This window comes from Diospyros lotus, chromosome 15 (genome assembly GCF_014633365.1).
Source record: "Diospyros lotus cultivar Yz01 chromosome 15, ASM1463336v1, whole genome shotgun sequence".
In the NCBI taxonomy this organism is placed as follows: Eukaryota; Viridiplantae; Streptophyta; class Magnoliopsida; order Ericales; family Ebenaceae; genus Diospyros; species Diospyros lotus.
In genome coordinates this window covers 5,377,956-5,386,103 of record NC_068352.1, presented here as the reverse complement: position 1 = coordinate 5,386,103, position 8,148 = coordinate 5,377,956, and the positions used below count along the sequence as shown (strand labels likewise).

The window sequence follows — 8,148 nt, the reverse complement described above, 5'->3', positions numbered from 1 at the left end:
TATTTGTGATGTGTTCAGATTTATGTGAAATTTTCCCCAATTTTATGTTTATACAATAGTGATAGCTCATGTGTCCCACACCACAATCAAAGTTTGTTTCCTAAAAGCGAATTTCGTATTTAAAACTTAATTTCTAGGACCATAAAGAGGCTTTTAGGGGCCATAATCTAGAGGGTCTTCTAGGGATTACTATATTAGAAATGTCTTCAGGAATTGTTCCTCTTGAATCTGTCTTGGGCTAGGACCCACTCTCTTAGACATATAAATTATAAATACTTTTCCTAATAAAAAGTTTTTATTTTGTAAAAAATATAAAAACTTTTTATACTGTCTATAATTTTTTAAAAATAATTAATAATTTATAAAAGAAAAAGTTATTAATTTGTTAAGATTAATAGAAGCATATGCGTCTTCTTGGTCCAAAAGATGAAATCGCTCAATCCGGGCGCCCCCCACACCTGACCCGACAGGACGTGGGGGGAGATTAATCATGGTGACCTAGTCGGACACAGTGACTAGATTCGGGTTCACTGCGCACAAGGAGCCCCCTCACTTTGGAGAGAGGTACCCCATACTGTCGCTTGCGAGAGTCAATCTTCGGTCTTGGTTTAAGATTCATCACGAAAGACACTTTATGCCCCTTCTTGACCAATTGGACTGTCCATGCAGGCGAAGCATATGCATTTTCTAAGGCTACGTAGAGGAGATCTTAGAGGTGACTTGACACATTTTTAGTGGTTCACAATTTGAAAAGTCTCCCGAAAACTGTATATCTCTATGACTCTGGGGACACTTCAGAAGCCATAATCTAGAGGGTCCTCAGAAACTGGTCTATTAGATTTAGGAAAGTCTATAGGGCCTCTCATTTTGGAGTTCTTCGTTTCATATCTGTCTTGAATATGAATCCACTTTATTGGCACAACAATTATGAACACTTTTACATAATAAAAAATATTTATTTTTTAAAAATAAAACTTTAAAGGGCATCAATTTCACGCGAGCTTGTGTCCACATCATCCTCGTCGTTTCGTGAGCTTGTGTCATAGCATGGGAAAAGGAAACATTGTCCCCCTTTTATTTTATTGTTGGCTCACAGTAAAGGGCATCAATTTCACGTGAGTTTTTGTTTTGAAGTATAAATACCCACAACAGCTCTTAGCTCTTCCAACTTCCCAACCCACAAAAACAATAAGCAAAGAGAAGACATATGGCATCAATATCCGTAGCACAGGTTGAGGCTGAGGCCACCCGTGGCTCTGCCAATTACCATCCTTCCATTTGGGGGGATCATTTGCTTGTTTATTATGCTGCGTCTGCTGGGGTATGAAACCATACTCATTAATTCTTACACAAATATTAAAATAAAAAATATATAATATTTCTATATAAAAATGCGGGTACTCGGGGTCCTGAAACGGCACCGTTTTGGTCATGCCGATCGAGGATGTCAGCGGCACAAGCCAAACAAATCAACAGCAAACAGAGCACGATGAAGCTAACTCTTAAAAGGTGTTAGAACTTAATGTTGATCATTCTGTAGGAGGGAGCGGATGTAAGCGCAGAGCAGCGGCGGCGACATGAGGAGTTGAAAGAGGGGATAAGAACGACGTTGGTGACAGTTGCTTTTGCCGACTTCATCGATGCCATCCAACGCCTGGGCGTGTCTTACCATTTCGAGGGCGAGATCGAGGCAGCATTGCAGGGCATGAACAGGACCTAGCATCATCGACTGCTCGATGACGCCGGCGACGGTGTTTACGACACTGCTCTCACTTTTCGGCTGCTCAGACAACAGGGGTTTCCTGTGTCTTCTGGTAATTAAACAATCCGTTGCTTCGTTTAATTAATAGCGTGTATATATGTATGGATGATGATGCATCAATTCCATGGACCAAACAACCAGATGTGTTCAAGGAACTGAAGGGAAGAGACGGGGAGTTTAAGGAATGCTTAACGAGAGATGTGGAGGCACTGCTAAGGTTGTACGAGGCTGCGCATCTCAGGGTGCGGGGAGAAGACGTCTTGGATGAGCTGGTCGCCTTCACCACTGCCCAGTTGGAGTCTGCCCTACCGGGTCTAGGCGATGCTCTTGCAGGCAAGGTGATACATGCTCTAAGCCAGCCCATCCGGACGGGCCTGACAAGGGTAGAGGCAAGGAGCTATATCTCTTTGTTTGAGCCAAAAGGCCATGATGATACACTCCTCCTGGACTTTGCCAAATTAGATTTCAACCTGTTGCAGAAGCTACACCAAAGAGAGCTCAGTGAGATCACAAGGTTCTTCTGCTATCCAACAATATACTAAGCCTAAGTCAAAATATTAGAATTTTCTTATGTAGTTTGAGTTGGAAATGATTTGTATGTAAATGATATATATTTTTTAGGTGGTGGAAAGATTTAGATGTGCCAAAGAAACTGTCGTTTGCAAGAGATAGAGTGGCGGAGTGCTACTTTTGGATAATGGGAGTGTATTTCGAACCCCAGTATGAACTTGGTAGAAGGATGCTAACCAAAGTGATTGCTATGACCTCCATTATAGATGACACATACGATGCCTATGGCACCTTTGAAGAATTTGCCCTCTTCACTGATGTAGTTGAAAAGTTTGATTTTGTTCCCTTTTGAATAGTTCATTAAACTTGTCATGCATCCATGAATTGAAATGGATCACTCTAACGATGCCAATTACTTGATTTTTAGGTGGCATGTGGGTGCTACACGTCAACTTTCAGAGTACATGAGGCTGTGTTATGAAGCATTGCTTGATGTTTACAACATGATTGAGGAGGAGATGGCCAAACAAGGGAGGTCTTATGCTGTCGGCTATGCAAAATTAGCAGTAAGCTTCATTGGTTCTTATTTAGTTTATCTCATCAAAAGGCCATTAATTAATGTCAAGGTTGAATTTCTCATATGAAGAAGCTGGTGAGGGCCTACTTTGAGGAGGCCAAATGGTTCCACCAAGCCTATACTCCATCCATGGAAGAGTACATGCAAGTGGCACTCGTAACTAGTGCTTATGAGATGCTTTCGACCAATTCATTTGTTGGAATGGGTGATTTGGCCACCCAAGAGGCCTTTGATTGGGTGTCAAGTCGCCCTTTAATTGTTAGGGCATCCTCTGTTATATGTCGGCTCATGGATGACATGGTTGGTCACAAGGTAGATAATTTAAACATCAAATTTTTTAGTAAAATTTTTACCAAAACTTTTTTGGCAATTTTAGTGGTGATTTTCTAGCATTTCAAAAACCTTTCCCCTTTGTGGTGATGTTTTCAGTCGCAATGCCGTCTTATATTGGTAGCCTACCAAAATGATTCGAATGCATATAATTTGATCTTATGAACCAAAAGGTGAACCCAAATACTTCTCTATAACTAGAATCAAAGCCTAGCTATAAAATCACAATAGTATGAGTTTAATAAGCATCACTTGGATCATGCATGGTGAAGTGACAATTATATATCCAGAAAAGAACTTAACTTTAAATGAAGAAAACTTTAATACCATGGATTCTCACATTAATAACCTATTAAGAAAGTTTTTCATATGTAAGCTACTTTTTCGAACCAATACAAAGTAATTTATTGAGTTGATTGTAGTTTGAGCAGGAGAGAGGGCACGTAGCCTCTGCTGTGGAATGCTACATGAAACAATATAGAGCATCAGAGCAAGAGGCAATGATTGAATTTGAGAAGAAAGTTGGAGAAGCATGGAAGGACATTAATGCAGAGATGTTACAACCAACTGCAGTGCCAATGTCGTTACTTGTGCGAGTCGCCAACCTTGCCAAAGTGATAAATGCTGTGTACAAGAATGATGATGGCTACACTCATTCTGGGACCAAGCTTAAAGATTTTGTCACCTCCACACTTATTGAAGCCGTCCCAACCTAGAAACTACAAGTTAATACTATATTTCTTCTCCAATAAGGTTTAAAACTGGTTTCCTTATTATTTAAGTAATAGTCTTTATGGTGTACTAAAGTCTCTGTTAATTTCCATAATGTCCCTCTGTAACTCCTATATTCCAAAAGCAAAAATGTCGACAATAATTATTTTTAATATCAAATAGCTTTTGATATTAAAAATATATTTAAAATTCAAATGAAATGTTATTTCTTTGTTATTGGCTAATATTTTTTGAGTTAGCCTCTCAAGGTTGTGTTTTTTGGTTGATATGGAGACACTTAGTCATGACAATCATGTATTGATGTGTTAATACATTTACATTGATGCTACAGAAAATCTAAATAGTTAATTAATTTTCCCAATCAATAATTTTTTCACAATATCTAGTTCATGTCACGCCAACATCCTATACTCCAATTAATGTCACATCTTATCCTATTCTCTATTCTCTTGCGGGTGACTTGAGTTATTGTATACTATAATGCCTCCAAGATGTCAAAATACTCACTAAAGAAATCTTCAAGAAATCGGGATGACTAAGCTATGTAAACAAATTCAAGAATTAATTATAATAAAGACTTGAAGTTTATGAAGGCCCAAGAATTAGAATGGAAATCCTTATGACAATTGCTCCAACAATGAAGTAGAAATCTATAATCATTTCCACAATAACTTTACATCTTCTAAGGAGAAAATTTCGCATCGATTGCTTTAATGTGTTAATGACTTGGGTATAAAAGTTGAAATTCAATAGTTTAAAAGGCAATTGCAACCAGATTACTTTATCGACTAACTCCACAGTGTGGAGCTAATTTTTGATCTCAAAGGTATTTCAAATGATAAGTGTGTTAACCTTGTCTCTGTTAAGTTAAAAGAAGCATGATTCAATCTAATTAGAAAATCTTAAGAGACAGGGGGAATGAGAAGGTAGACACAAGATCAAATCTCGGGATAAGATGGAAAAAAAGCTCAAACACAAGTTCCTTCCAAAGCACTACGTATATAGAAATCTACACAGAAATTTTAACAATTACTCTTAAAGTCTAACATCAATGAACCAGAGAAACATACTATAACTCATTATATTGGTGGACTACACAATGATATCGTAGACATCATGCAACCCTTGTGTTACTAAACATTAAAGGATGCCATTCGTCTAGGCTTGAAGGTAGAAAAATAAAGATTACTAACTACTCAAGGTATAAAAAGAATGTTGTCAAGCAAGGAAATCAAACCTCAAGGCATTTATACATCCTTCAAAGTTGAGCCATTGAAGATAGTATCCAAAGGTGACAAGAAGCAAGGTCAAATCTTCAAGAAAAACTCACCAAAGAAATCTTCAATAAATTGAGATGACTGAGCTATAAAAATAAATTCAAAAATTAATAATTTAAGTTTTTAGATGAGATGATAATTAAAATTTTAATATACTATTAAAATAAATTCAGAATTTACATATCCAATGTTTACATATATTTACAGTTAATTTATTATACTAATTTTAGAGCTGGAGATTTCAAAGAAAAAATTAACCCCACCTTTATTCAAGATAGAAGTGTATAATTTATTCCCACCAATTTCTCTTAAAAAAAGAATCCTCCCTAGTAGTAAACCTCCCAACCGACACCTATTAGAGAGAAGGGATAACAACAACCATTAAAAATAAGAATTATTTTTGAAAGATAATAATAATGGATTTCTCTTAATTAGGACGTATCAGTTGTATACGTCCTAGAATTGTTTTTAAATTTTATTATAAAAATTTTGTAAAAGCATTATTTTCACATCAACACAAGAAATATTAAAACAATAACTTTTATAAAACATGTGTAGTCAATAATTGCTAAAGTGCACAACAAAGTTCAAGACAAGATCGAGAAAAATAAGTTAAAAAATGGGAAGTCTAAGAGACCGTCCCAATAGATCAGTCCTCGAAAGACCTTCCTCCTAGGAGCTTTTCCCAAGAAGTCTCAGGAGACCCTCTTAGGAACCTCTCATGAGTTTGAGATACATTTTCTAAAGAACCCTTTGGATTGTAGGTCGCCAACAATAGAATGTGTTAGCTTACCTCCAAAGTTTTTAGTTGAAAATCTGGAATAGACGATCCCAAAAGATATGAATGTTCTTTCATCTATCGGTATTCAACCTCTATAAATAGAAAGTGATCTCTCCAATCGAGATACGCAAGAACTCTTATACAATACGCAAGAACTCTTATACAAACTTGTAATGACCCATTAATTTGTGATTTAATTTATTTTATTAATTTATGGTGTTAATTTAAAGGAAATGTTAAATTATTTTATTCTAGAAAAATGGGTAATTAATCGGAAGGAATTGGGGTATGAATGTTATTATTTAAGTGGGGCACAAGTGTTAAATTCTGGAAATTAGGGGGTCTAGGTGTAATTTTTGAAAGTGACTGTGGGATCTCTTTAAAATTAATGGGGGGTGTATATTAATTGAAGGAGTTGGTGGATCAGGCGACATGCACGTGGGTGGCCATGTGAGAGATTGCAAGTTCGAGTTGGTGTACACGCGAGCACGGGATTATATTGCTGGATTTTTCTAGCCATAGTCAGCCCAAAACAACGATGTCGTTTTGGGCTGAGACGATGGCCCCGCTGGCCGGCTTCCATGCGACCAGCCCTCATCCACCCATCTTTTTGTGCTTTTAAAGCTTCCGTTTTGCAGTGAGCAATCGGGCAGAACAATAGAGAAATTAAGGGAAAATTTGGAGAAGAAGACACGTACAACAGCTGGAAAAAAGGAAGAAAATCTAAGGAAAAATTGTGCAATCGAAGTTTAAAGTAGCCGAGTAAATGGGAAAAATATACTAAGAATTTTATATGGTTGGAATTTAATTTAGAGTGCAATTTATTAATTTTCTGGCAAAATTAGCATGTATTATTGTTGCAGCGTGTGAACAGAAAAGTATTGAAATCCGTTATTAAAAGGCAAGCTTTTTACTTCATTTCCAAGTTCCTTTCATTTTACAAATTTCATTCCCTCCCTTAATCCGATTCAGTTCCAAGTATTATTTATATCCGTTATGGGTTTCTCTAGTGTAAATTAAATTAAATAAGAGATTTGTAGGGATTTTATTTGTTAAATGCTTACATGGTATTATATCGTCCCTATTCCCTTGCGAATGATGCTGAACTAATTCGAGACTAGATTCTTAGAGGTTGGAGTACAGTTATGGGTCTTTAGGGTGTGAGCGGTTATAACAGGGGACATGAACTATTGAGCGGTAAGGCAAGTGTCGATTATTTTTCTATGATGAAGCAGACCGTTGACTTGCCCGAAGAAGGCTGTCGACTGGTTTCTCTTAGTCATAGATTGTCGATCGATACCTGGTCACTGTCAATCAGCTCTGCCATTATCTGACATATTATATGGCATGGTTGTGCATAGGTCTGGGCTTGTATCATTGGGGGAAACATAAGTTATGTGTGCTTGGACATGTACATCCTAAAATGACTAGGGGCACAAACATTGCATTGGATGTGTTTTTCGATGTGGGCGAAGTATGACCTGATGCCTGGCTTATGGGGGTAAATGTATCACGTTGATACTTACTATGCCAGTGTATCTATTATTTGTTGCATTGCATGGTTACAGTGTGATGTGGTATAGAGTTGACCCTCAATAGCTATGAGTAGAGCGCAGCTTTGGGTAGCTATGACTCGAGAACTCCGACATGTGATTATGTTGAGAGCCTTGGACTCATGTGGATTATGCTAGCTAGTTCATGGCTGTTGCAGGTTTGTAGGCTAGGACTTGGGTGCTAGGTTATGCATTTCTTATGTGGGTCCTAAGGACCGTTATGCGGATTGGTATGTTTATCTTGAAAACTAAATACCTTGGTGCATGGTATGGTATGACATTTTAATTTATTGCACGACATGTTGTGGGTGATTATCAGTGTGAGAGTTCTATTCCTAGCCTTACTATTATTTTTTTGCTTGCTTGCTAAGTCTCGTGACTCACTCTTGCTTTTCATCATTCTAGGTAAAGGGAAAGCGAATGCCGAATGTGAGGATAGTAGTATCTAAGTGATTGGGTAGCTAGTTGTACAGGGTTGTCCTAGTCGTCGGTCATGGGGATGTTTTTGTAGTTTTAGGGTATAAGAGGTTGCTAGCCATGTTTTGAGTGTCATGACCCTTGTGCCCAAGTTTTGATAAGGAGTACTTCTTATGTCGCCACCCCATTACCTTTTCGTTTTGTGTGTA

The 8,148-nt window shown here is 37.5% G+C and overlaps 1 pseudogene; it reads left to right on the top strand.

The window, feature by feature from the left end:
• The first annotated feature begins 1,207 nt into the window (after positions 1–1,207).
• LOC127792339 ((-)-germacrene D synthase-like) lies at positions 1,208–4,125 on the top strand (annotated as a pseudogene).
• The last annotated feature ends 4,023 nt before the right edge of the window (positions 4,126–8,148 follow it).